At 46.0% G+C, this 27,956-nt stretch overlaps 1 pseudogene; it reads left to right on the top strand.

The window, feature by feature from the left end:
• The window catches only part of LOC115118613 (disco-interacting protein 2 homolog B-A-like), a 54,618-nt pseudogene that overhangs the window by 21,379 nt on the left and 5,283 nt on the right, over positions 1-27,956 (top strand).

The following is a 27,956-nucleotide window of genomic DNA, read 5'->3' as shown; positions in this document are numbered from 1 at the left end:
AGATTAATTGTGTGTAAATCTGCATAGCAATGATAGGAGAGACCATGTGAGGTTATGACAGAGCCAAGTGACTTGGTGTATAGCGAGAATAGGGGAGGGCCTAGAACAGAGCCCTGGGGACACCAGTGGTGAGAGCACGTGGTGTGGAGACGGTTCTCGCCACGCCACCTGGTAGGAGCGACCTGTCAGGTAGGACGCAATCCAAGCGTGGGCCGCGCCGGAGATGCCCAACTCGGAGAGGGTGGAGAGGAGGATCTGATGGTTCACAGTATCGAAGGCAGCCGATAGGTCTAGAAGGATGAGAGCAGAGGAGAGAGATTTAGCTTTAGCAGTGCGGAGCGCCTCCGTGATACAGAGAAGAGCAGTCTCAGTTGAATGACTAGTCTTGAAACCTGACTGATTTGGATCAAGAAGGTCATTCTGAGAGAGATAGCGGGAGAGCTGGCCAAGGACGGCACGTTCAAGAGTTTTGGAGAGAAAAGAAAGAAGGGATACTGGTCTGTAGTTGTTGACATCGGAGGGATCGAGTGTAGGTTTTTTCAGAAGGGGTGCAACTCTCGCTCTCTTGAAGACGGAAGGACGTAGCCAGCGGTCAGTGATGAGTTGATGAGCGAGGTGAGGTAAGGGAGAAGGTCTCCGGAAATGGTCTGGAGAAGAGAGGAGGGGATAGGGTCAGCGGGCAGGTTGTTGGGCGGCCGGCCGTCACAAGACGCGAGATTTCATCTGGAGGAGATGGGAGAAAGAGGTCAGAGCACAGGGTAGGGCAGTGTGAGCAGAACCAGCGGTGTCGTTTGACTTAGCAAACGAGGATCGGATGTCGTCGACCTTCTTTTCAAAATGGTTGACGAAGTCATCTGCAGAGAGGGAGGAGGGGGGGGGGGAGGAGGATTCAGGAGGGAGGAGAAGGTTGCAAAGAGCTTCCTAGGGTTAGAGGCAGATGCTTGGAATTTAGAGTGGTAGAAAGTGGCTTTAGCAGCAGAGAGAGAAGAGGAAAATGTAGAGAGGAGGGAGTGAAAGGATGTCAGGTCCGCAGGAGGCGAGTTTTCCTCCATTTCCGCTCGGCTGCCCGGAGCCCTGTTCTGTGAGCTCGCAATGAGTCGTCGAGCCACGGAGGCGGGAGGGGAGGGCCGAGCCGGCCTGGAGGATAGGGGACATAGAGAGTCAAAGGATGCAGAAAGGGAGAGAGGAGGGTTGAGGAGGCAGAATCAGGAGAGGTTGGAGAAGGTTTGAGCAGAGGGAAGAGATGATAGGATGGAAGAGGAGAGAGTAGCGGGGAGAGAGCGAAGGTTGGGACGGCGCGATACCATCCGAGTAGGGGCAGTGTGGGAAGTGTTGGATGAGAGCGAGAGGAAAAAGGATACAAGGTAGTGGTCGGAGACTTGGAGGGAGTTGCAATGAGGTTAGTGGAAGAACAGCATCTAGTAAAGATGAGGTCGAGCGTATTTTCTGCCTTGTGAGTAGGGGGAAGGTGAGAGGTGAGGTCAAAAAGAGGAGAGGAGTGGAAGAAGGAGGCAGAGAGGAATGAGTCAAAGGTAGACGTGGGGAGGTTAAAGTCACCCAGAACTGTGAGAGGTGAGCCGTCCTCAGGAAAGGAGCTTATCAAGGCATCAAGCTCATTGATGAACTCTCCGAGGGAACCTGGAGGGCGATAAATGATAAGGATGTTAAGCTTGAAAGGGCTGGTAACTGTGACAGCATGGAATTCAAAGGAGGCGATAGACAGATGGGTAAGGGGAGAAAGAGAGAATGACCACTTGGGAGAGATGAGGATCCCGGTGCCACCACCCCGCTGACCAGAAGCTCTCGGGGTGTGCGAGAACACGTGGGCAGACGAAGAGAGAGCAGTAGGAGTAGCAGTGTTGTCTGTGGTGATCCATGTTTCCGTCAGTGCCAAGAAGTCGAGGACTGGAGGGAGGCATAGGCTGAGATGAACTCTGCCTTGTTGGCCGCAGATCGGCAGTTCCAGAGGCTACCGGAGACCTGGAACTCCACGTGGGTCGTGCGCGCTGGGACCACCAGATTAGGGTGGCGCGGCCACGCGGTGTGGAGCGTTTGTATGGTCTGTGCAGAGAGGAGAGAACAGGGATAGACAGACACATAGTTGACAGGCTACACAAGAGGCTACGCTAATGCAAAGGAGATTGGAATGACAAGTGGACTACACGTCTCGAGTGTTCAGAAAGTTAAGCTTATGTAGCAAGAATCTTATTGACTAAAATGATTAAAATGATACAGTACTGCTGAAGTAGGCTAGCTGGCAGAGGCTGCGTTGTTGACTATGTAGGCTAGCTGGCATTGGCTGCGTTGTTGACACTACACTAATGAAGTCGTTCCGTTGAGTGTAATAGTTTCTACTGTGCTGCTATTCGGGGCTAGCTGGCTAGCTAGCAGTGTTGATTACGTTACGTTGCGTTAAAAGAACGACAATAGCTGGCTAGCTAACCTAGGAAATCGCTCTAGACTACACAATTATCTTTGATACAAAGACAGCTATGTAGCTAGCTACGATCAAACAAATCAAGCCGTTGTACTGTAATGAAATGAAATGAAAAATGTGATACTACCTGTGGAGCGAAGCGAAATGCGACCGGATTGTTGAGTGCGGAAGTTCTGTTCGGTAGACGTTGGCTAGCTGTTGGCTAGCTAGCAGTGTCTCCTACGTTAAGGACGACAAATAGCTGGCTAGCTAACCTCGGTAAATTAAGATAATCACTCTAAAACTACACACTCTAAACTACACAATTATCTTGGATACGAAGACAGCAAAGACAACTATGTAGCTAGCTAACACTACACTAATCAAGTCGTTCAGTTGAGTGTAATAGTTGTGCTGCTAATCGGTAGACGGTGGACTAGCTAACGGTGGACGTTAGCTAGCTGGCTAGCTGCAGGGCAGTGTAGACTGCGTTAGAACGACGAAATACGATAATTACGCAATTATCTATGATACGAAGACGGCTATGTAGCTAGCTAAGAAGAAATTGCTAAGATTAGACAAATCAAACCGTTGTACTATAATGAAATGTAATGAAATGTAATACTACCTGCGGACCGAGTGCAGATGCGACCGCTCGCTCCAACCCGGAAGTCAAATTTTGACCTGTCATAGTCTTCATCAGTGCCCCACCTCTATTGGTACACTGATATGTATTTTTAGATGCAGTGCACACAACTTCCAAGAGAAACATCTGATCCGGTCAATTAGATTCATATAATCTGTTTGATTCTTAACAGGGAAACACATTGCTGACACATTCTTATGTATTTCTGCTGTCTTTCAGGGTCTGTGTCGTCGTGCGACGCCTTCCTCAACGTGTTCCAGTCTCACGGGTTAAAGCCGGAGGTCATCTGCCCCTGTGCCTCCTCTCCTGAAGCTCTCACTGTGGCTATACGCAGGTAAACAACGTACATATCTGTCTACCTCTTTCCCTCTCTTTCTCTGATCCTCTCTCTTACACAATACACTGAGATCGTTCTGATACTCCCCCTCCAGGCCTGGTGCTCGTGGTACAGCCCTCCCTGCCAGGGCCATTCTCTCCATGGGCGGGCTGAGTCATGGGGTCATCAGGGTCAACACAGAGGACAAGAACTCTGCCCTCACTGTACAGGATGTAGGCCATGTGATGCCTGGAGGTACGCCACTCACTAAGCTACAATATAACCTCACACCCCTCACTGTAACACAACTCACTATAACACGCCTCACTATGACACACCCCACCTCACTATGGCACACCCCACCTCACTATAACACACCTCACTGACACACCCCACCTCACAATAACACACCTCACAATAACACCCTTCACTATGCCACACCTCACTGACACCCCTTACTATGCCACACCTCACTGACACCCCTTACTATGCCACACCTCACTATGCCACACCTCACTGACACCACTCACTATGCCACACCTCACTGACACCACTCACTATGCCACACCTCACTGACACCCCTTACTATGCCACACCTCACTGACACCCCCTTACTATGCCACACCTCACTGACACCCTTACTATGCCACACCTCACTATGCCACACCTCACAATAACACACCTCACAATAACACCCTTCACTATGCCACACCTCACTATGACACACCCCACCTCACTGACACCCCTTACTATGCCACACCTCACTATGACACACCCCACCTCACTATGACACCCCTCACTATGACACACCCCACCTCACTATGACACACCCCACCTCACTATGACACACCCCACCTCACTATGACACCCTCACTATGCCACACCTCACTATGACACACCCCACCTCACTATGACACCCCTCACTATGCCACACCTCACTATGACACACCCCACCTCACTATGACACAACTCACTATGACACACCCCACCTCACTATGACACCCCTCACTATGACACACCCCACCTCACTATGACACAACTCACTATGACACCTCACTATGACACACCCCACCTCACAATGACACACCCCACCTCACTATGACACCTCACAATGACACACCCCACCTCACTATGACACAACTCACTATGACTCACTATGCTACACCTCACTGACACCCCTCACTATGCCACACCTCACTGACACAACTCACTGATACCCCTCACTATAACACACCACTATAACACACGGGGCGGCAGGGTAGCCTAGTGGTTAGAGCGTTGGACTAGTAACTGGAAGGTTGCAAGTTCAAACCCCCGAGCTGACAAGGTACAAATCTGTCGTTCTGCCCCTGAACAGGCAGTTAACCCACTGTTCATAGGCCATCATTGAAAATAAGAATTTGTTCTTAACTGACTTGCCTAGTTAAATAAAGGTAAAATAAATTTTAAAAACATCCCACCTCACTATAACACACCACTCACTATAACACACCCCACCTCACGATAACACACCTAATTTCATTATAACAAACCACTATAACACACCCCATCTCACTATGACACAACTCACTATGACACGCACCACAAGAACACACCCCACACCACTATACCATATCTCACTATAACACACTTTACTATAACACACCACTATAACACACCACTATAACACACCACTATACTATACCACACTATAACACACTTTACTATAACACACTTTACTATAACACACCACTATAACACACCACTATAACACACCACTATAACACACCACTATAACACACCACTATACTATACCACTATAACATATCTCACTATAACACACTTTACTATAACACACACCACTATACCACACCACTATACCACACCACTATACTATACCACTATAACACACTTTACTATAACACACCACTATACTATACCACTATAACATATCTCACTATAACACACTTTACTATAACACACCACTATAACACACCACTATAACACACCACTATACTATACCACTATAACATATCTCACTATAACACACTTTACTATAACACACACCACTATACCACACCACTATACCACACCACTATACTATACCACTATAACACACTTTACTATAACACACCACTATACTATACCACTATAACATATCTCACTATAACACACTTTACTATAACACACCACTATAACACACCACTATAACACACCACTATACTATACCACTATAACACACTTTACTATAACACACCACTATACCACACCACTATACCATATCTCACTATAACACACTTTACTATAACACACACCACTATACCACACCACTATACCACACCACTATACTATACCACTATAACACACTTTACTATAACACACACCACTATACCACACCACTATACTATACCACTATAACATATCTCACTATAACACACTTTACTATAACACACCACTATAACACACCCCACACCACTATAACACACCACTATAACATATCTCACTATAACACACCCCACACCACTATACCACACCACTCTATACCACACCACTCTATACCACACCACTCTATACCACACCACTCTATACTACACCACTATACCACTCTCTACCACACCACTCTATACCACACCACTCTATACCACACCACTCTATACCACACCACTCTATACCACACCACTATACCACACCACAACACCTCACTCTTTCTGTTTTCTGTTCATCACTGACTGACTTTAACCGTGGTGGTTTAACTGTGTCTTGTCAATGTCACTTCCCTGGTGTTAATTCTACTTTGCTCAGCATTTTAGTCATTGTTTTATAACCCCTTAAGGTCAATGTCCACTCCCCCTACATACATCTAATTAGCATAATAACAAAATCCCCGTTAAAAAATCCATCCGTTTAAGTTTGAGATGTCATTCCACCGCATCCGCCTATGTGACACTTCCGCATCTGCGGTGAAAGGTGACCGAGCTAGAGCGGTGTCAGTGCAAAGGTGAGACTCTCAAAATACATACATGTCGGTTGTTTGGCTGTAGGACGTCCACGGGCCTCACAAGCCTCGTCTGAAGGTCCCCCGGTACACAGTATATGGAGACTGTTTAGTGACAATAAATAAGGGGTTAATTACATTTTTTTTTTTCCTGATCATATATCTCTGATATACGATTGACACTTCAGAACAAACTTCTTTTAGAATGTTTTGGGGGGCTATTTGATGTTCCATGTCATGAATCTGTTATTCAATGTGTTTTGTATGGGGGAAAATAGCATTAAGGCCAAATAAAAATGTTCATCAAATGTATTTATTTTTTAATACTTCTAGTGGTCTTCAAAATCAAATGGCAAAAAGATCCTTGGGTTCACCTTCTTAAAACAATTCTATTTAACTTAGTAGTCCCCCTGCTGATTTTATACAGCACTTTTCATGGACAAAGATGCTTTTGGGAGTTGGTTTCTAATGTACAGTATGTGTGTTTTAGCCCTAATGTCATTGTGTCTTGTGTTTCAGCTCTGATGTGTATTGTGAAGCCAGACGGGCCTCCACAGCTCTGTAAGACCGACGAGATCGGAGAGATAGTGCTGAACTCCAGGGCTGGAGGAACCTTGTACTACGGTCTACCTGGAGTCACCAAGAACACCTTCGAGGTGAGGAGAGGACTGTTTACTGAACCCTCTCATCAAGTTTCTGCATTTCTGTTCAGTGTAGTGCTACTGACACTGGGATGTAGCCATCAACCTAAGAACATGACTCCTCTGTCAGAGCATTACAATTCTAAAAGCTCTACCCCAACTGTATTATTCAGTGGTCATGGTTACCTATGGTCTCTATTACTAATTAGGGTTGCCAAGCAACCATTTAATTTACAGAAGTTACCTGAATCTTTGGTCATTTTGCTAATTAACAGAAAATGTATTGAACATCTATGGTACCTTTGGTAATTTATACTGGAATAATGTTTATATTCCTATTATAGTATTCATTTATTTGATTTTATCCATGTCCATGAGTTTCTAGTGGATAGACCACTCGGTTCAAGAGAAAATAGCCTAATTAAAAATTAGCATCATTTTCTATTAACTTTTACAGCAAATAAAGTGTGTAAATGTTTTATATAAATATATATGCCACCAGTTAGACTCCAAAACATTGAGAACAAATATATAAAGGACATTTCATGTTGAAACCCTCATTATTAAACACCAGTGGTATTCACTAAGTTGATGTTTTATATAAATATATATAAAGGACATTTCATGTTGAAACCCTCATTATTAAACACCAGTGGTATTCACTAAGTTGATGTTTTATATAAATATATATAAAGGACATTTCATGTTGAAACCCTCATTATTAAACACCAGTGGTATTCAAATAAATGTTGAAACCCTCATTATTAAACACCAGTGGTATTCACTAAGTTAATGTTTTATATAAATATATATAAAGGACATTTCATGTTGAAACCCTCATTATTAAACACCAGTGGTATTCACTAAGTTGATGTTTTATATTTAGGGTAATGTTTTACAGCTTTCTCATTCTATACCGAACAAAAATATAAACGCAACATGCAACAATTTCTAAGATTTGACTGAGTTACAATTAATATAAGTCAATTGAAATAAATGAGGCCCTAATCTATAGATTTCACATGACTGGGAATACTGATATGCATCTGTTGGTCACAGATACTGGATCAGAAATCCAGTCAGTATCTGGTGTGACCACCATTTGCCTGATGCAGCTTGACAAATCTCCTTCTCATAGAGTTGATCAGGCTGTTGATTGTGGCCTGTGCAATGCTGTCCTCCTACTCTCCAATGTGAAGTTGCTGGATATTGGCAGGAACTGGAACACGCTGTCATACACATCGATCCAGAGCATCCCAAACATGCACAATGTGTGACATGTCCGGTGATTATGCAGGCTATGGAAGAACTGGGACATTTTCAGCTTCCAGGAATTGTGTACAGATCCTTGTTGCATGGGGCTGTGCATTATCATGCTGAAAACATGAGGTTATGGCGGTGGATGAATGGCACGACAATGGGCCTCAGGATCTCGTCACGGTATCTCTGTGCATTCAATATGCCATCAATAAAATGCAATTGTGTTAATTGTCCGTAGCTTATGCCTGCCCATACCATAACCCCATAACCCCACTCTGTTCACAACGTTGACATCAGCAAACCGCTCGCCCACACAACTCCATACACGTGGTCTGCGATTGTGAGGACAGTTGAACGTACTGCCAAGTTCTCTAAAACAATGTTGGAAGTGGCTTATGGTAGAGAAATGAGATTTCAATGATCTGGCAACAGTTCTGGTGGACATTCAGCAGTCAGCATGCACGCTCCCTCAACTTGAAACATCTGTGGCATTGTGTTACAAAACTGCACCTTTTTTCCCGCACAATATGCACCTGTGTAATGATCATGCTGTTTATTCAGCTTCTTGATATTATCCTGGCAAAGGAGAAATGTTCACTAACAGGGATGTAACCAAATTTGTGCACCAAATTTGAGAGAAATTCTCTTTTTGTGTGTGTATAGAACATTTCTGGGATCTTTTATTTCAGCTCAAGAAACATGGGACCAACACTTTACATGTTGCGTTTATATTTTTGTTCAGTATCTTATTTAATTATTTCATATATTTTACAAGAGAGAGGACCAGAGATAATTAGACACCTGGCCAAAAGGGCCAGTTAATTCTGGTATATTACTGGTAAACTTAGAAAGTTTCCAGTAATATACCCTCCCTTTGCAACGCTGATCTCTCTAACCTGAGTTGAGGAGTTGTGTTGACAGTTAAACGTGGTGTTGTGATTGGTTGAAAGGTTGATCATTATGTAATATATTATGCAGTAACCTCCATAACTGAAAGTGTGTCCCTCTGTCTCTGCAGGTGATTCCTGTGAACCAGGCTGGAGCTCCGATAGGAGACATCCCCTTCACTAGGACTGGCCTGCTGGGCTTCGTAGGGCCGGTAAGATAGACAGTCGTTTCAGGCCCTACCTAACCTATTCAGTCTATAGCTATGCACAACTACTTTATATCAACAAAACATGTCAATGTAGAATAGAGTTTTGGCGTGTCTGATGTCTAGAGAATGAAAATAAATGGTGACATTGCTTTGTGACCTTCTGCTATTTCCCTCCCGAACTCCTCAGGGAAGTCTGGTGTTTGTAGTGGGGAAGAATGAGGGGCTCCTGATGGTCAGTGGTAGACGACACAATGCTGATGACTTGGTGGCCACAGCCCTGGCCGTGGAGCCTGTCAAAACAGTCTACAGGGGGAGGTGAGTGTGTCAGGAGCACAGTCCTTCTGGTGTGTTGGTAAGGTGTGTTGGTAAGGTGTGAGAGTGCCCTGGCTGTGGAGCCTGTCAAAACAGTCTACAGGGGGAGGTGAGTGTGTCAGGAGCACAGTCCTTCTGGTGTGTTTTGCTGTGTTGGTAAGGTGTGTTGGTAAGGTGTGAGAGTGCCCTGGCCGTGGAGCCTGTCAAAACTGTCTACACGGGGAGGTGAGTGTGTCAGGAGCACAGTCCTTCTGGTGTGTTTTGCTGTGTTGGTAAGGTGTGAGAGTGCCCTGGCTGTGGAGCCTGTCAAAACTGTCTACACGGGGAGGTGAGTGTGTCAGGAGCGCAGTCCTTCTGGTGTGTTGGTAAGGTGTGTTGGTAAGGTGTGAGAGTGCCCTGGCCGTGGAGCCTGTCAAAACTGTCTACAGGGGGGAGGTGAGTGTGTCAGGAGCGCTGTCCTTCTGGTGTGTTTTGCTGTGTTGGTAAGGTGTGTTGGTAAGTGTGAGAGTGCCCTGGCTGTGGAGCCTGTCAAAACTGTCTACACGGGAGGTGAGTGTGTCAGGAGCGCAGTCCTTCTGGTGTGTTGGTAAAGGTGTGAGAGTGCCCTGGCTGTGGAGCCTGTCAAAACCGTCTACAGGGGGAGGTGAGTGTGTCAGGAGCGCAGTCCTTCTGGTGTGTTTTGCTGTGTTGGTAAGGTGTGTTGGTAAGTGTGTTGGTAAGGTGTGAGAGTGCCCTGGCTGTGGGGCCTGTCAAAACTGTCTACAGGGGAGGTGAGTGTGTCAGTCCTTCTGGTGTGTTTTGCTGTGTTGGTAAGGTGTGTTGGTAAGGTGTGTTGGTAAGGTGTGAGAGTTGGCCGTGGAGCCTGTCAAAACTGTCTACACGGGAGGTGAGTGTGTGGAGCACAGTCCTTCTGGTGTGTTGGTAAGGTGTGAGAGTGCCCTGGCCGTGGAGCCTGTCAAAACTGTCTACACGGGAGGTGAGTGTGTCAGGAGCGCTGTCCTTCTGGTGTGTTTTGCTGTGTTGGTAAGGTGCGTTGGTAAGGTGTGAGAGTGCCCTGGCTGTGGAGCCTGTCAAAACTGTCTACACGGGGAGGTGAGTGTGTCAGGAGCACAGTCCTTCTGGTGTGTTGGTAAGGTGTGAGAGTGCCCTGGCCGTGGAGCCTGTCAAAACTGTCTACACGGGGAGGTGAGTGTGTCAGGAGCGCTGTCCTTCTGGTGTGTTTTGCTGTGTTGGTAAGGTGCGTTGGTAAGGTGTGAGAGTGCCCTGGCTGTGGAGCCTGTCAAAACTGTCTACACGGGGAGGTGAGTGTGTCAGGAGCGCTGTCCTTCTGGTGTGTTTTGCTGTGTTGGTAAGGTGTGAGAGTGCCCTGGCTGTGGAGCCTGTCAAAACCGTCTACAGGGGGAGGTGAGTGTGTCAGGAGCACAGTCCTTCTGGTGTGTTGGTAAGGTGTGAGAGTGCCCTGGCTGTGGAGCCTGTCAAAACTGTCTACACGGGGAGGTGAGTGTGTCAGGAGCGCAGTCCTTCTGGTGTGTTCTGCTGTGTTGGTAAGGTGTGGGAGTGCCCTGGCCGTGGAGCCTGTCAAAACAGGTGAGTGCCACAGTCATTCTGCTGTGTTGTTTGGCTGAGGTCTTAAGGCGTGAGAGTGTGCCGTGCTGTCTTGTCCCTCTCCCGGGGGAGGATCACTGTGTGCTCTGTGACGATGGTCTCTAGTGTGAGAGTAGGTTGTTATTGTGGGTTGTGTGTTATTGCTGACTGACTCTCTCCCTGGTGTAGGATCGCCGTGTTCTCAGTGACCGTGTTCTATGATGAGAGGATAGTGATCGTAGCAGAACAAAGACCAGATGCCAGTGAAGAGGACAGCTTCCAGTGGATGAGCAGAGTACTACAGGTACATGTTTTATGTGTATTCTCTCCTCTATAAATATATTGTCTCATATCTATCACAGGTACCTAGTATTATCTATCCTTCCATCTATTTATCATTTATCTTCACTTGTCAAACTGGGTAGCCTAGTGGTTAGAGTGTTGGACTAGTAACCGGAAGGTTGCAAGTTCAAATCCCCGAGCTGACAAGGTACAAATCTGTCGTTCTGCCCCTGTTCCTAGGCCGTCATTGAAAATAATAATTTGTTCTTAACTGACTTTCCTGGTTAAATAAAGGTAAAATAAAATATTAAAAAACACCGCTTTATAATCAATCTCCATATGTTTCTTTCTAGTTATCTATCAGTGTGCACTTTTTAGGTTAAAGGTGCAATATGCAGAAATCGCTCCGCCATTTCCTGGTTGCTGAAACTCTAATAGTTTGCCTAATTTCAGTTTGTGGCAAAACAAGCTAGTGTAGTGTAGATAATCACTGTACCATATAAACAGATGTGAAATATATTTTCTATTACCAAAAATATTGTATTTTCAACATTTTCAAGTAAAAAAACAACAACCTCAAAACTAAACTATAAAACAGAAGCATAGAAATAGCTCACATAATAGTTAGACTTGCTTTCAATGAGAACGACAGATCTATAACTCACATTTCTATGTGAATTTGGTTGGGTCGCCCAAAAAGTTACATATTGCAGCTTTAAGTTCGTAGTAGAAGTACATCTAGGCGACAGTACATTAACGGCAGTGGTGGAAAAAGTACTCAATTGTCATACTTGAGTAAAAGTAAAGATACCTTAATAGAAAATGACTCAAGTAAAAGTGAAAGTTACCCAGTAAAATACTACATCAGTAAAAGTATTTGGTTTTAAATGTACTAAAGTATCTAAAGTAAATGGAATTGCTAAAATATACTTAAGTATCAAAGGTACAAGTATAAACCATTTCAAATTCTGTATATTAAGCCAACCAGACAGATAGCCAGGGGCAAACTCCAACACTCAGACACCATTTACAAACAAAGTGTTTGTGTTTAGTGACTCCACCAAATCAGAGGCAGTAGGGACAACCAGGGATTTTCTCTTGATAACTGTGTGAATTGGATAATTTTCCTGTCAAAATGTAACGAGTACTTTTGGGTGTCAGGGAAAATGTATTGAGTAAAAAATACATTATTTTCTTTAGGAATGTAGTAAAGTAAAAGTAGTCAAAGTAGAGAGACCCCAAAAACTACTTAAGTAATACTTTAAAGTATTTTTTACTTAAGTACTTTACGCCACCGATTTAACAGTAAGCCGGCACTATGACGTGTGTTCTGTCTACCATAGGCTATAGACGGTATCCACCAGGTGGGTCAGTACTGCCCAGCCCTGGTCCCAGCCAACACGTTACCCTGTTATAGGTAGCACACTGAACAACAGTGCATACAGTACTGGCATCACATAAACAGTATATCATGTGTTTTCCTCGACAGGCTATAGACAGTATCCACCAGGTCCCAGCCAACAGTCTGTTATAGGTAGCACACTGAACAACCCAGTACTGGCATCCTAAACAGTATATCATGTGTTTTCCCGACAGGCTATAGACAGTATCCACAGGTGGGACTGTACTGCCCAGCCCTGGTGTTACCCTGTTATAGGTAGCACACCGATCAACAGTGCATACAGTACTGGCATCACATAAACAGTATATCATGTGTTTTCCTCGACAGGCTATAGACAGTATCCACCAGGTGGGTCTATACTGTCTGGCCCTGGTCCCAGCCAACAGTTACCCTGTTATAGGTGATCCCAGCAGTATATCATGTGTTTTTCCTCGACAGGCTATAGACAGTATCCACCAGGTGGGTCCTGCCCAGCCTTCCCAGCCAACATAGGTAGCACACTGAACAACAGTGCATACAGTACTGGCATCACATAAACAGTATATCATGTGTTTTCCTCGACAGGCTATAGACAGTATCCACCAGGTGGGTCTGTACTGTCTGGCCCTGGTCCCAGCCAACACGTTACCCAAGACACCACTGGGAGGGATCCACATCTCTGAGACCAAACAGAACTTCCTAGAGGGGAACCTGCACCCCTGTAACATCCTCCTCTGTCCACACACCTGTGTTACCAACCTGCCCAAACCACGGCAGAAACAACCAGGTGTGTGTGGCTATAATGACTGTCTATATCTCTGACACAGTGACACTTGACACTGTAGTAGGTGTGTACCTCTAACCCTCCTCTCCGTACTATAGTTGGAGTGGGCCCGGCCTCCATCATGGTTGGTAACCTGGTAGCAGGAAACAGGATGTCCCAGGCTGCAGGCAGAGAGCTGGGCGTGGTGGAGGAAGAGGGTCTGGTCAGGAAGGTAAGACCCCACTGAGCCAAGCTGTACTGGGCTGAGCCAGCAAGGTGTCGGCCCTACTGTGTGAAAACAAACACTACAGTACCAGCTCTACAGTCTGTCTTCAATACTCACCAACACCAGGAATGGAGCACAGCTGCTTTACCAACAATCACCATCTTATTTACCGTAGTCCTAATGACAAACGTATAGGTAGAAGTGTTGTTCTGTCTCTACATCTTATTTACCGTAGTCCTAATGACAAACGTATAGCAGAAGTGTTGTTCTGTCTCTACATCTTATTTACCGTAGTCCTAATGACAAACGTATAGCAGAAGTGTTGTTCTGTCTCTACATCTTATTTACCGTAGTCCTAATGACAAACGTATAGCAGAAGTGCTGTTCTGTCTCTACATCTTATTTACCGTAGTCCTAATGACAAACGTATAGCAGAAGTGTTGTTCTATCTCTACATCTTATTTACCGTAGTCCTAATGACAAACGTATAGCAGAAGTGTTGTTCTGTCTCTACATCTTATTTACCGTAGTCCTAATGACAAACGTATGTTCTGTCTCTACATCTTATTTACCGTAGTCCTAATGACAAACGTATAACAGAAGTGTTGTTCTATCTCTACTTTCTCTCTGGCGATGTAGCTCTGTATGTGGCCCACCGTGATGGTAAGAGTTTAGGAGACATACCTGCCCCAGTAAGGCTGCTTCTCTCAGATGTGCTGCTTGACAGTGACTGTTTATTATGTCTGCATCACTGTAACCGTGAGCAGATCAATAGTGTGCCCCCCTGTAACCGTGAGCAGATCAATAGTGTGCCCCCCTGTAACCGTGAGCAGATCAATGGTGTGCCCCCCTGTAACCGTGGGCAGATCAATGGTGTGGCCCCCTGTAACCGTGAGCAGATCAATGGTGTGCCCCCCTGTAACCGTGGGCAGATCAATGGTGTGGCCCCCTGTAACCGTGAGCAGATCAATGGTGTGGCCCCCTGTAACCGTGAGCAGATCAATGGTGTTTTTTTTATATTTTTTTTTAAAATTTTATTTCACCTTTATTTAACCAGGTAAGCAAGTTGAGAACAAGTTCTCATTTACAATTGCGACCTGGCCAAGATAAAGCAAAGCAGTTCGACACATACAACGACACAGAGTTACACATGGAGTAAAACAAACATACAGTCAATAATACAGTAAAAAAAAAACAAGTCTATATACAATGTGAGCAAATGAGGTGAGAAGGGAGGTAAAGGCAAAAAAGGCCATGGTGGCAAAGTAAATACAATATAGCAAGTAAAACACTGGAATGGTAGTATTGCAATGGAAGAATGTGCAAAGTAGAAATAAAAATAATGGGGTGCAAAGGAGCAAAATAAATAAATAAATTAAATACAGTTAGGAAAGAGGTAGTTGTTTGGGCTAAATTATAGGTGGGCTATGTACAGGTGCAGTAATCTGTAAGATGCTCTGACAGTTGGTGTTTAAAGCTAGTGAGGGAGATAAGTGTTTCCAATTTAAGAGATTTTTGTAGTTCGTTCCAGTCATTGGCAGCAGAGAACTGGAAGGAGAGGCGGCCAAAGAAAGAATTGGTTTTGGGGGTGACTAGAGAGATATACCTGCTGGAGCGTGTGCTACAGGTGGGAGATGCTATGGTGACCAGCGAGCTGAGATAAGGGGGGACTTTACCTAGCAGGGTCTTGTAGATGACATGGAGCCAGTGGGTTTGGCGACGAGTATGAAGCGAGGGCCAGCCAACGAGAGCGTACAGGTCGCAATGGTGGGTAGTATATGGGGCTTTGGTGACAAAACGGATAGCACTGTGATAGACTGCATCCAATTTGTTGAGTAGGGTATTGGAGGCTATTTTGTAAATGACATCGCCAAAGTCGAGGATTGGTAGGATGGTCAATTTTACAAGGGTATGTTTGGCAGCATGAGTGAAGGATGCTTTGTTGCGAAATAGGAAGCCAATTCTAGATTTAACTTTGGATTGGAGATGTTTGATATGGGTCTGGAAGGAGAGTTTACAGTCTAACCAGACACCTAAGTATTTGTAGTTGTCCACGTATTCTAAGTCAGAGCCGTCCAGAGTAGTGATGTTGGACAGGCGGGTAGGTGCAGGTAGCGATCGGTTGAAGAGCATGCATTTAGTTTTACTTGTATTTAAGAGCAATTGGAGGCCACGGAAGGAGAGTTGTATGGCATTGAAGCTTGCCTGGAGGGTTGTTAACACAGTGTCCAAAGAAGGGCCGGAAGTATACAGAATGGTGTCGTCTGCGTAGAGGTGGATCAGAGACTCACCAGCAGCAAGAGCAACATCATTGATGTATACAGAGAAGAGAGTCGGTCCAAGAATTGAACCCTGTGGCACCCCATAGAGACTGCCAGAGGTCCGGACAGCAGACCCTCCGATTTGACACACTGAACTCTATCAGAGAAGTAGTTGGTGAACCAGGCGAGGCAATCATTTGAGAAACCAAGGCTGTCGAGTCTGCCGATAAGGATGTGGTGGTTGACAGAGTCGAAAGCCTTGGCCAGATCAATGAATACGGCTGCACAGTAATGTTTCTTATCGATGGCGGTTAAGATATCGTTTAGGACCTTGAGCGTGGCTGAGGTGCACCCATGACCAGCTCTGAAACCAGATTGCATAGCAGAGAAGGTATGGTGAGATTCGAAATGGTCGGTAATCTGTTTGTTGACTTGGCTTTCGAAGACCTTAGAAAGGCATGGTAGGATAGATATAGGTCTGTAGCAGTTTGGGTCAAGAGTGTCCCCCCCTTTGAAGAGGGGGATGACCGCAGCTGCTTTCCAATCTTTGGGAATCTCAGATGACAAGAAAGAGAGGTTGAACAGGCTAGTAATAGGGGTGGCAACAATTTCGGCAGATAATTTTAGAAAGAAAGGGTCCAGATTGTCTAGCCCGGCTGATTTGTAGGGGTGTGCCCCCCTGTAACCGTGAGCAGATCAATGGTGTGCCCCCCTGTAACCGTGAGCAGATCAATGGTGTGCCCCCCTGTAACCGTGAGCAGATCAATGGTGTGCCCCCCTGTAACCGTGGGCAGATCAATGGTGTGCCCCCCTGTAACTGTGAGCAGATCAATGGTGTGGCCCCCTGTAACCGTGAGCAGATCAATGGTGTGGCCCCCTGTAACCGTGAGCAGATCAATAGTGTGCCCCCCTGTAACCGTGAGCAGATCAATGGTGTGGCCCCCTGTAACCGTGAGCAGATCAATGGTGTGGCCCCCTGTAACCGTGAGCAGATCAATGGTGTGGCCCCCTGTAACCGTGAGCAGATCAATGGTGTGCCCCCCTGTAACCGTGAGCAGATCAATGGTGTGCCCCCCTGTAACCGTGAGCAGATCAATGGTGTGCCCCCCTGTAACCGTGAGCAGATCAATGGTGTGCCCCCCTGTAACCGTGAGCAGATCAATGGTGTGCCCCCCTGTAACCGTGAGCAGATCAATGGTGTACATCTGTTGAATGGGCTGTGCAGTCACACAGCGAAGCACACAGAACCTCACAATACGTGTGTGTTTTTACTGTGCTTAAAGCCTGCTATTGTTCTCCCTCCACAACCGTCCTGTTTCTGTCCACTAGTCTTTGGTTCTCTTCTCTCCTTAATGGTGGCTTTCTCTTTCAGCACCAGTTCAAAGTCCTGACCCACACTCTCCCCTCTTTCAGCACCAGTTCAGAGTCCTGACCCACACTCTCCCCTCTTTCAGCACCAGTTCAGAGTCCTGACCCACACTCTCCCCTCTTTCAGCACCAGTTCAGAGTCCTGACCCACACTCTCCCCTCTTTCAGCACCAGTTCAGAGTCCTGACCCACACTCTCCCCTCTTTCAGCACCAGTTCAGAGTCCTGACCCACACTCTCCCCTCTTTCAGCACCAGTTCAGAGTCCTGACCCACACTCTCCCCTCTTTCAGCACCAGTTCCTGTCTGAAGCGCTACAGTGGAGAGCCCAGAGTGACCCTGACCACGTCCTGTATGTGCTGCTCAACGCTAAGGTTGGATGGTCACACCTCTTGAGATGTTCCCATTGTTACTCACATTTCTTATGCTCTTATACGTTTTAACATGTGATTGTGGAGGTTGTGTTGGCTCCCCTAGCGAATGCCTCCGGCCTAGACTTTAGCTGAGTGGGCGAATACAGTCTTGTGTTGTGCAGAGGACCAGGGTTCGAACCCTGGTTGGTCACACTTGCTAGGCCTTCCTGTATATTGCACCTGTACAGGGTCTCTTACCACCTCTGTCCTCCAGGGGGCAGCAGTGTGCACAGCCACGTGTGTTCAGCTGCACAAGAGAGCAGAGAAGATAACCTCAGCCCTGATGGAGAGAGGAGGCCTCAACACTGGGGACAATGTAGTGCTGCTATACCCCCCTGGTGGGTTGAATGACCTACACACACACTTCACACGAGGCTGCTGATACTGTCCATCCTCACATATACAATCTCTGCCTTAGAATAGTCAGTTAAATGCTATTGTTAACAGTCCTCCCCTCTTCTCTCCCTCTCTCTCGGGTCCCCTTCCCCACCCTTCTTACTCCCTCCCTCCCTCTCTCTCACACCAGGCATTGATCTGATAGCTGCCTTCTATGGCTGTCTGTATGCTGGGTTGATCCCTGTAACAGTGCGGCCCCCTCACCCCCAGAACCTGGCTGCTACCCTGCCCACTGTCCGCATGATCATCGACGTGAGTCAACTAAAGCCACGAAGACGTTTTCACATAACCGCTTCATGAAAGATGTTATGCCTCAATATATACAAACATGTATTTGTACTATGAAAACTTCAAATTCCTGTCTGTGTGTGTGTTACAGGTGAGTAAAGCTGCCTGTATCCTAACCACCCAGCCCCTTATGAGGATCCTCCGGTCCAGAGAGGCTGCTGCCAGCGTCAACGTCAAGACCTGGCCCACTATCATAGACACAGGTACTGTGGCAAATCCCAGATGACTCCCAAGACACGCTATTTTCACATGATAGGGGACTACTTAGGACCAGAACCACATAGGGTAGTGTACACTATACAGGGACCAGAGCCACATAGGGTAGTGTACACTATACAGGGACCAGAACCACATAGGGTAGTGTACACTATACAGGGACCAGAACCACATAGGGTAGTGTACACTATACAGGGACCAGAGCCACATAGGGTAGTGTACACTATACAGGGACCAGAACCACATAGGGTAGTGTACACTATACAGGGACCAGAACCACATAGGGTAGTGTACACTATACAGGGACCAGAACCACATAGGGTAGTGTACACTATACAGGGACCAGAACCACATAGGGTAGTGTACACTATACAGGGACCAGAGCCACATAGGGTAGTGTACACTATACAGGGACCAGAACCACATACGGTAGTGTACACTATACAGGGACCAGAGCCACATAGGGTAGTGTACACTATACAGGGACCAGAGCCACATAGGGTAGTGTACACTATACAGGGACCAGAACCACATCGGGTAGTGTACACTATACAGGGACCAGAACCACATAGGGTAGTGTACACTATACAGGGACCAGAGCCACATAGGGTAGTGTACACTATACAGGGACCAGAACCACATAGGGTAGTGTACACTATACAGGGACCAGAACCACATAGGGTGTTTACCTTCGCTGTGTGTCCTTTCTAGATGACCTCCCCAGGAGGCGGCCCCCCCAGCTCTACAAGCCCCCCACAGCAGAGATGCTGGCCTACCTGGACTTCAGTGTGTCCACCACAGGAATGCTGACCGGGGTCAAGGTAAGGGCACTATTGTAGCATGTCCATCTCAGGAGAAATGATCCCACAGCCATTCTTTTGCATATTAAAAGGCATATGTTTTTTCTCTCTCGTCTTGTTTCTCTATCTCTCTCTCTCTGGTTTCTCTCGTCTTGTTTATCTATCTCTCTCTGGTTTCTCTCGTCTTGTTTCTCTATCTCTCTCTGGTTTCTCTCGTCTTGTTTCTCCATCTCTCTCTGGTTTCTCTCGTCTTGTTTATCTATCTCTCTCTGGTTTCTCTCGTCTTGTTTCTCTATCTCTCTCTCTCTGGTTTCTCTATCTCTCTCTCTCTGGTTTCTCTCGTCTTGTTTATCCATCTCTCTCTCTGGTTTCTCTCGTCTTGTTTATCCATCTCTCTCTCTGGTTTCTCTCGTCTTGTTTATCCATCTCTCTCTTGTCTTGTTTCTCTATCTCTCTCTCTCTGGTTTCTCTCGTCTTGTTTCTCTATCTCTCTCTCTGGTTTCTCTCGTCTTGTTTATCCATCTCTATCTCTCTCTCTGGTTTCTCTCGTCTTGTTTCTCTATCTCTCTCTCTGGTTTCTCTCGTCTTGTTTCTCTCTCTCTCTCTCTCTGGTTTCTCTCGTCTTGTTTATCTATCTCTCTCTCTCTGGTTTCTCTCGTCTTGTTTCTCTATCTCTCTCTCTTGGTTTCTTTCTTGTTTATCTATCTCTCTCTCTCTGGTTTCTCTCGTCTTGTTTATCTATCTCTCTCTCTCTGGTTTCTCTCGTCTTGTTTATCTATCTCTCTCTCTCTGGTTTCTCTCGTCTTGTTTCTCTATCTCTCTCTCTCTGGTTTCTCTCGTCTTGTTTCTCTATCTCTCTCTCTCTGGTTTCTCTGTCTTGTTTCTCTCTCTCTCTTCTCTCTGGTTTCTCTCGTCTTGTTTATCTATCTCTCTCTCTCTGGTTTCTCTCGTCTTGTTTATCTATCTCTCTCTCTCTGGTCTCTCTCGTCTTGTTTTTTCTCTCTCTCTCTGGTTTCTCTCGTCTTGTTTATCTATCTCTCTCTCTCTGGTTTCTCTCGTCTTGTTTATCTATCTCTCTCTCTCTGGTCTCTCTCGTCTTGTTTCTCTCTCTCTCTCTCTCTGGTTTCTCTGGTCTTGTTTCTCTCTCTCTCTCTCTCTGGTTTCTCTCGTCTTGTTTATCTATCTCTCTCTCTCTGGTTTCTCTCGTCTTGTTTATCTATCTCTCTCTCTCTGGTTTCTCTCGTCTTGTTTCTCTATCTCTCTCTCTCTGGTTTCTCTCGTCTTGTTTCTCTATCTCTCTCTCTCTGGTTTCTCTCGTCTTGTTTCTCTCTCTCTCTCTCTCTCTGGTTTCTCTCGTCTTGTTTATCTATCTCTCTCTCTCTGGTTTCTCTCGTCTTGTTTATCTATCTCTCTCTCTCTGGTCTCTCTCGTCTTGTTTCTCTCTCTCTCTCTCTCTGGTTTCTCTCGTCTTGTTTATCTATCTCTCTCTCTCTGGTTTCTCTCGTCTTGTTTCTATCTCTCTCTCTCTGGTCTCTCTCGTCTTGTTTCTCTCTCTCTCTCTCTCTGGTTTCTCTGGTCTTGTTTATCTATCTCTCTCTCTCTGGTTTCTCTCGTCTTGTTTATCTATCTCTCTCTCTCTGGTTTCTCTCGTCTTGTTTATCTATCTCTCTCTCTCTGGTTTCTCTCGTCTTGTTTATCTATCTCTCTCTCTCTGGTTTCTCTCGTCTTGTTTATCTATCTCTCTCTCTCTGGTTTCTCTCGTCTTGTTTATCTCGGTCTCTTTCTTTATCTGGTTTCTCTCTCTCTCTGGTTTCTCTCTCTCTTGTCTCTGTTTTTTCTCTCGTCTCTGTCTCTTTGTGGTGTGTGTGTGTGTCAGATGTCCCACTCGGCGGTCAGTACTCTGTGTCGCTCCATCAAGCTACAGTGTGAGCTCTACTCCTCACGCCAAATAGCCATCTGTCTGGACCCCTACTGCGGCCTGGGCTTCGTACAGTGGTGCCTCTCCAGGTAAGAGAGACGCGGCTGTGCTGCCATGATTTCACATGCATTTTGTATAATCCTTGTGTCGCTCCTATGTCGCTCTATGATCTAGTGTTGTTGACACTGCGGCTGATCTCTATTGAGCAGAAAAGTGACAGCAGCTTTTTACGTTGTGTAATGACTAGAGAACGTTCCAATATTGTGTGTAGTGTGTACTCGGGTCACCAGTCCATCCTGATCCCTCCTATGGAGTTGGAGCTGTCCTTACCTCTGTGGCTGAGCACCCTGAGCCAGTACAAGATCAGAGACACCTTCTGTTCCTACTCTGTCATGGAGCTCTGCACCAAGGGCCTGGGCACACAGACTGACTCTCTCAAGGTGAGGAACACACAGACAGCTCGCTCGCTCGCTAGGTGTTGGTTCCAGAATCTAACATCTGTCTATCCTGTATACACACCAGAAGAGGCTGGTGGTAAGTGTAATGTCTAGGAGTTTCCACCCTGTGTGTATTATTAACCTGTGTGTCTGCAGGCGCGGGGTGTGAACCTGTCGTGTGTGAGGAGCTGTGTGGTGATAGCAGAGGAGCGTCCCCGGCTGGCACTGACCCAGTCCTTCTCCAAGCTGTTTAAAGACCTGGGCCTCTCCCCCCGTGCTGTCAGCACAGCGTTTGGATCCAGGGTCAACCTAGCCATCTGCTTGCAGGTGGGCCCCAGCGCACACACAGGCACTCGCATACAAATGCAGGGAGCCGCAAAAAAATGTGCATGCATACGCACACACAGCTGGATCTTAACAATGATGGTGACTCATTTGGACTTTTTAGATCACAAAGTTCCCTTTCTGTTTCTCTGCCAGGGTACAGCTGGACCCGATCCCTCCACCGTCTATGTAGACATGAAGTCCCTCCGCCATGACAGGTGAGGATAGCTAGTGGACATCATTAAGGTTTTACCCAGGGTTTTCCTGGTCAGGTCACATGGTCATGTATAATACATTGCAGAGAATGGAGTCTGTCTGTCTGTGTTTTCCAGGGTGAGGTTGGTGGAGCGAGGAGCCCCACAGAGTCTTCCCCTCATGGAGTCAGGCACTGTAAGTACATGGCACTGAGATGACTAAACCTTTACCGTATGCTTCCCAGTCTAAACTGTTTGCACATATATTATGATTACATTTTGTGATGTTTTGGGGTTTTTTGTGGGGGGTTTTTCTTGGCTGTTCGTACACACACATTTATTTTCTTGAGGCAAGTTGAAGTTTGGTATCTGAAGTAAAACATCTCAATTAGATGTACAATTGTGTGGCGAGGACCTCCTCTTCAAAAACGTCAAAATGACAGATTCCATGATTTATCTTAGATGAATTCTGACTATTTTGAGGATGTGTTTCTGTCTATGTTGCCATGGTGACTGAAAAGGGATAAACAACAGTGATGTTGCTGCTTTTTTCTCGTGTTTGAAACGAAGGTCTTTAGGGAGTATGAGAGCACAGACGGTCTCTTCACCTAGCAGAGTTCTGCAGGGAGCAAACCAAACCTGTGTGTGTGGGCGCCTTTAGACTGTGTTTTGACCTCTTGCTTCTCCAATGAAACTTCCTCTTGTGTCCATGGGGTTGTCTACTAAACCTGATCTCCCTGTCTGCAGATTCTTCCAGGGGTGAAGGTGATCATCGTGAACCCAGAGACCAGGGGTCCGTTGGGGGACTCTCATCTAGGAGAGGTGAGTATGCAGACACCACAGAGGAACAGGTGGTGGGGGTGTATGGTCAAGTTGAAAGGGGTTTGCTGTGAGAGTATTGTAGCGAAGACTTCCGAGTTTCTTCTCCTTCTCCTACAATCATTTAACCCCATCACCTTGCTCTACTACGACCTAGTCAATATATTTCTCTTTCACTATCACTTATTTTTCTATCTTACCTCGCTGGATAATGACCATCTCTTCTGTTCTTCAGATCTGGGCTCAGAGCCCCTGGTTACTATATATACTGAGTATACTAAACATTAGGAACACCTTCCTAACACACACACACACACACACACACACACACACACACACACACATTTGCCCTCAGAACAGCCTCAATTTGTCGGCGCATGGACTCTACAAGGTGTTGAAAGCGTTCCACAGGGATGCTGGCTCATGTTGACTCCAATGCTTCCCACAGTTGTGTCAAGTTGGCTGGATGTCCTTTGTGTGGTGGACCATTCTTGATTCACACAGGAAACTGTTGAGTGTGAAATATCCAGCAGCGTTGCAGTTCTTGACACAAACCAGTGTTAGTGATGTTAGTGAACTTGGGTTAATTGACCGTCACTGACATAAGAGAAAAACTGCTGATGCACAAACACATTTTGAAATTGCACCTGGTGTATTCTACTATCCTAATTCTCAACAGTAAATTGAGACCCCGGCTAAGTTCTGATTTTATTATTTTTATAAATAAATATATATACAGTTGAAGTCGGAAGTTTACATACACTTAGGTTGGAGTCATTAACACTCGTTTTTCAACCATTTCTTGTTAACAAACTATATTTTTGGCAAGTCGGTTAGGACATCTACTTTGTGCATGAAACAAGTAATTTTTCCAACAATTGTTTAGACAGATTATTTCACTTAACTCAATGTATCACAATTCCAGTGGGTCAGAAGTTTACATACACTAAGTTCACTGTGCCTTTAAACAGCTTGGAAAATTCCAGAAAATGATGTCATAGGCTAATTTACATAATTTTGAGTCAATTGGAGGTGTACCTGTGGATGTATTTCAAGGCCTACCTTCAAACTCAGTGCCTCTTTGCTTGACAACATGGGAAAATCAAAAGAAATCAGCCAAGACCTGAAAAAAATGGTATACCTCCACAAGTCTGGTTCATCCTTGGGAGCAATTTCCAAACGGCTGAAGGTACCACGTTCATCTGTACAAACAATAGTACGCAAGTATATACACCATGGGACCACGCAGCCGTCATACCGCTCAGGAAGGAGATGCGTTCTGTCTCCTAGAGATGAACATACTTTGGTGCAAAAAGTGCAAATCAATCCCAGAACAACAGCAAAGGACCTTGTGAAGATGCTGGAGGAAACAGGTACAAAAGTATCTATATCCACAGTAAAACGAGTCCTATATCGATATATCCTGAAAGGCCGCTCGGCAAGGAAGAAGCCACTGCTCCAAAACCGCCATAAAAAGCCAGACTGTGGTTTGCAGCTGCACATGGGGACAAAGATTGTACTTTGGAGAAATGTCCTCTGGTATGATGAAACAAAAATAGAACTGTTTGGCCATAATGACCATCGTTATGTTTGGAGGAAAAAGGGGAGGCTTGCAAGCTGAAGAAAACCATCCCAACTGTGAAGCACGGGCGTGGCAGCATCATGTTGTGGGGGTGCTTTGCTGCAGGAGGGACTGGTGCACTTCACAAAATAGACGGCATCATGAGGCTGGGAAATTATGTGGATATATTGAAGCAACATCTCAAGACATCAGTCAGGAACTTAAAGCTTGGTCACAAATGGGTATTCCAAATGGACAATGACCCCAAGCATACTTCCAAAGTTGTGGCAAAATGGCTTAAGGGCAACAAAGTCAAGGTATTGGAGTGGCCATCACAAAGCCCTGACCTAAATCCTATAGAAAATGTGTGGGCAGAACTGAAATGCGTGTGCGAGCAAGGAGGCCTACAAACCTGACTCAGTTACACCAGCTCTGTCAGGAGTAATGGGCCAAAATTCACCCAACTTATTGTGGGAAGCTTGTAGAAGGCTACCCAAAATGTTTGACCCAAGTGAAACAATTTAAAGGCAATGCTACCAAATACTAATTGAGTGTATGTAAACTTCTGACCCACTGGGAATGTGATGAAAGAAATAAAATCTGAAATAAATCATTCTCTCTACTATTATTCTGACATTTCACATTCTTAAAATAAAGTGGTGATCCTAACTGACCTAAAACAGGGAATGTTTACTAGGATTAAATGTCTGGAATTGTGAAAAACGTAATTGTTTAAATGTATTTGGCTGAAGTAACGACTTCAACTGTGTGTGTATATATATATATATATATATATATATATATATAATATATATCTTTATCTATATATAATGTGTGTGTGTTTTTTGTGTGGAATTGATCAGATGGCCTTCAAAAGGAGGGCCACCTGTTTCCCATCCCTGATGTAGAGGATGATGAAGCCCTCTCACTCTCTGTTTAGATCTGGGTTCAGAGTCCCCACAGTTCCAGTGGCTACTACACCATCTATGGAGAGGAGAGCTTGCAGGCGGACCACTTCAACACGAGGCTGAGCTTCGGGGAGCCCCACACCCTGTGGGCCAGGACGGGATACCTGGGCTTTGTCAAGAGGACAGAGCTACTGGGGTCCACCGGAGGTTAGAGACCCTTCTAATGTAACCATCCTAGCATTTAGCATGTTATGGACTCTCCCAAGTCATATCTTTCTTGGGGTGTGGCCATTCTCACCCCCCACTAGTTGCTACACCAAACCAATCTGAAGACGTGTTCTTAGTTGTACAAGGCATGTTCATTCTGTTTTAAGATCATCTCACCAAATGTCATTTATGCAGGTTGAAAGGGGGTAGTTTGGTCTATGCAAAACTACAGGACTGTTTTGCTATCACAGACTGGAATATGTTCCGGGATTCTTTCCGATGGCATTGAGGAGTACACCACATCAGTCACTGGCTTCATCAATAAGTGCATCGATGACGTCGTCCCCAATGACTGTACCTACATTCCCCAACCAAAAGCCATGGATTACAGGCAAAAGTTGCACTGAGATAAAGTGTCGAGCTGCTGCTTTCAAGGAGCGAGACTCTAACCCGGAAGTTTATAAGAAATCCCGCAATGCCCTCAGACGAACCATCAAACAGGCAAAACATCAATACAGGACTAAGATCGAATCATACTACGCTCGTCGGATGTGGCAGGGCTTGCAAGCTATTACCGACTACAAAGGCAAGCACAGCCACGAGCTGCCCAGTGACGCAAACCTACCAGATAAGCTAAATAACTTCTATGCTCCCTTCCAGGCAAGTAACACTGGAATACTGCATGACAGCATCAGCTGTTCCGGACGACTGTGATCACGCTTTCCGCAGCCGTTGTGAGTAAGACCTTTAAACAGGTCAACATTCACAAGGCCACAGCGCCAGACGGATTACCAGGACGTGTACTCTGAGTGACCAACTGGCAAGTGTCTTCACTGACATTTTCAACCTCTCCCTGTCTGAGTCTGTAATACCAACATGTTTCAAGCAGACCACCATAGTCCCTGTGCCCAAGAACACGTAAGATAACCTGCCTATATTACTACCGACCCGTAACACTCACATCTGTAGCCATGAAAGGCTGGTCATGGCTCACATCAACAACATCATCCCAGAAACCCTAGACCCACTCCAATTTGCAAGACCACCCCAACAGATGCACAGATGATGCAATCTCTATTGCACTCCACACTGCCTTTTCACACCGGGACTAAAGGAACATCGATGTGAGAATTGCTATTCATTGACTACAGCTCATCGTTCAACACCATAGTGCCCTCAAAGCTCATCACTAAGCTAAGAACCCTGGGACTAAACACCTCCCTCTGCAACTGGATCCTGGACTTCCTGACGGGCTGCTCCCAGATGGTAAGGGTAGGTAACAACACATCCGCCACGCTGATCCTCAACACGGGGGGCCCCCCCAGGTGCGTGCTCAGTCCCCTCCTGTGCTCCCTGTTCACTAATGACTGCACGGCCTGGCACGACTCCAACACCATCATTAAGTTTGCCAATGACAACAGTGGTATGCCTGATCACCGACAACAACGAGCCTATAGGGAAGAGGTCAGAGACCTGGCCATGTGGTGCCAGGACAACAACCTCTCCCTCAACGTGATCAAGACAAAGGAGATGATTGTGGACTACAGGAAAAAGAGGACCGAGCACACCCCCATTCTCATCGACAGGGCTGTAGTGGAGCAGCTTGAGAGCTTTAAGTTCCTTGGTGTCCACCTCACCAATAAACTAACATGGTCCAAGCACACCAAGACAGTTGTGAAGAGGGAACAACAAAACCTATTAATGTCCTCAGATCCTCAAAAGGTTTAACAGCTGCACCATCGAGAGCATCCTGACGGGTTGCATCACTGCCTGGTATGGCAAGTGCACGGCCTCCGACCGCAAGGGTAGAGTGTAGTGCGTACGGCCCAGTCACCGGGGCCAAGCTTCCTGCCATCCAGGACCTCTATATCAGGCTGTGTCAGAGGAAGGCACTAAACATTGTCAAAGACTCCAGCCGCCCTAGTCGTAGACTGTTCTCTCTGCTACCGCA

This window comes from Oncorhynchus nerka, unplaced genomic scaffold, assembly GCF_034236695.1.
Source record: "Oncorhynchus nerka isolate Pitt River unplaced genomic scaffold, Oner_Uvic_2.0 unplaced_scaffold_1888, whole genome shotgun sequence".
Taxonomy (NCBI): Eukaryota; Metazoa; Chordata; class Actinopteri; order Salmoniformes; family Salmonidae; genus Oncorhynchus; species Oncorhynchus nerka.
The sequence above is the reverse complement of the archived record's forward strand: the minus strand, read 5'-3'. Positions and strand labels throughout refer to the sequence as shown.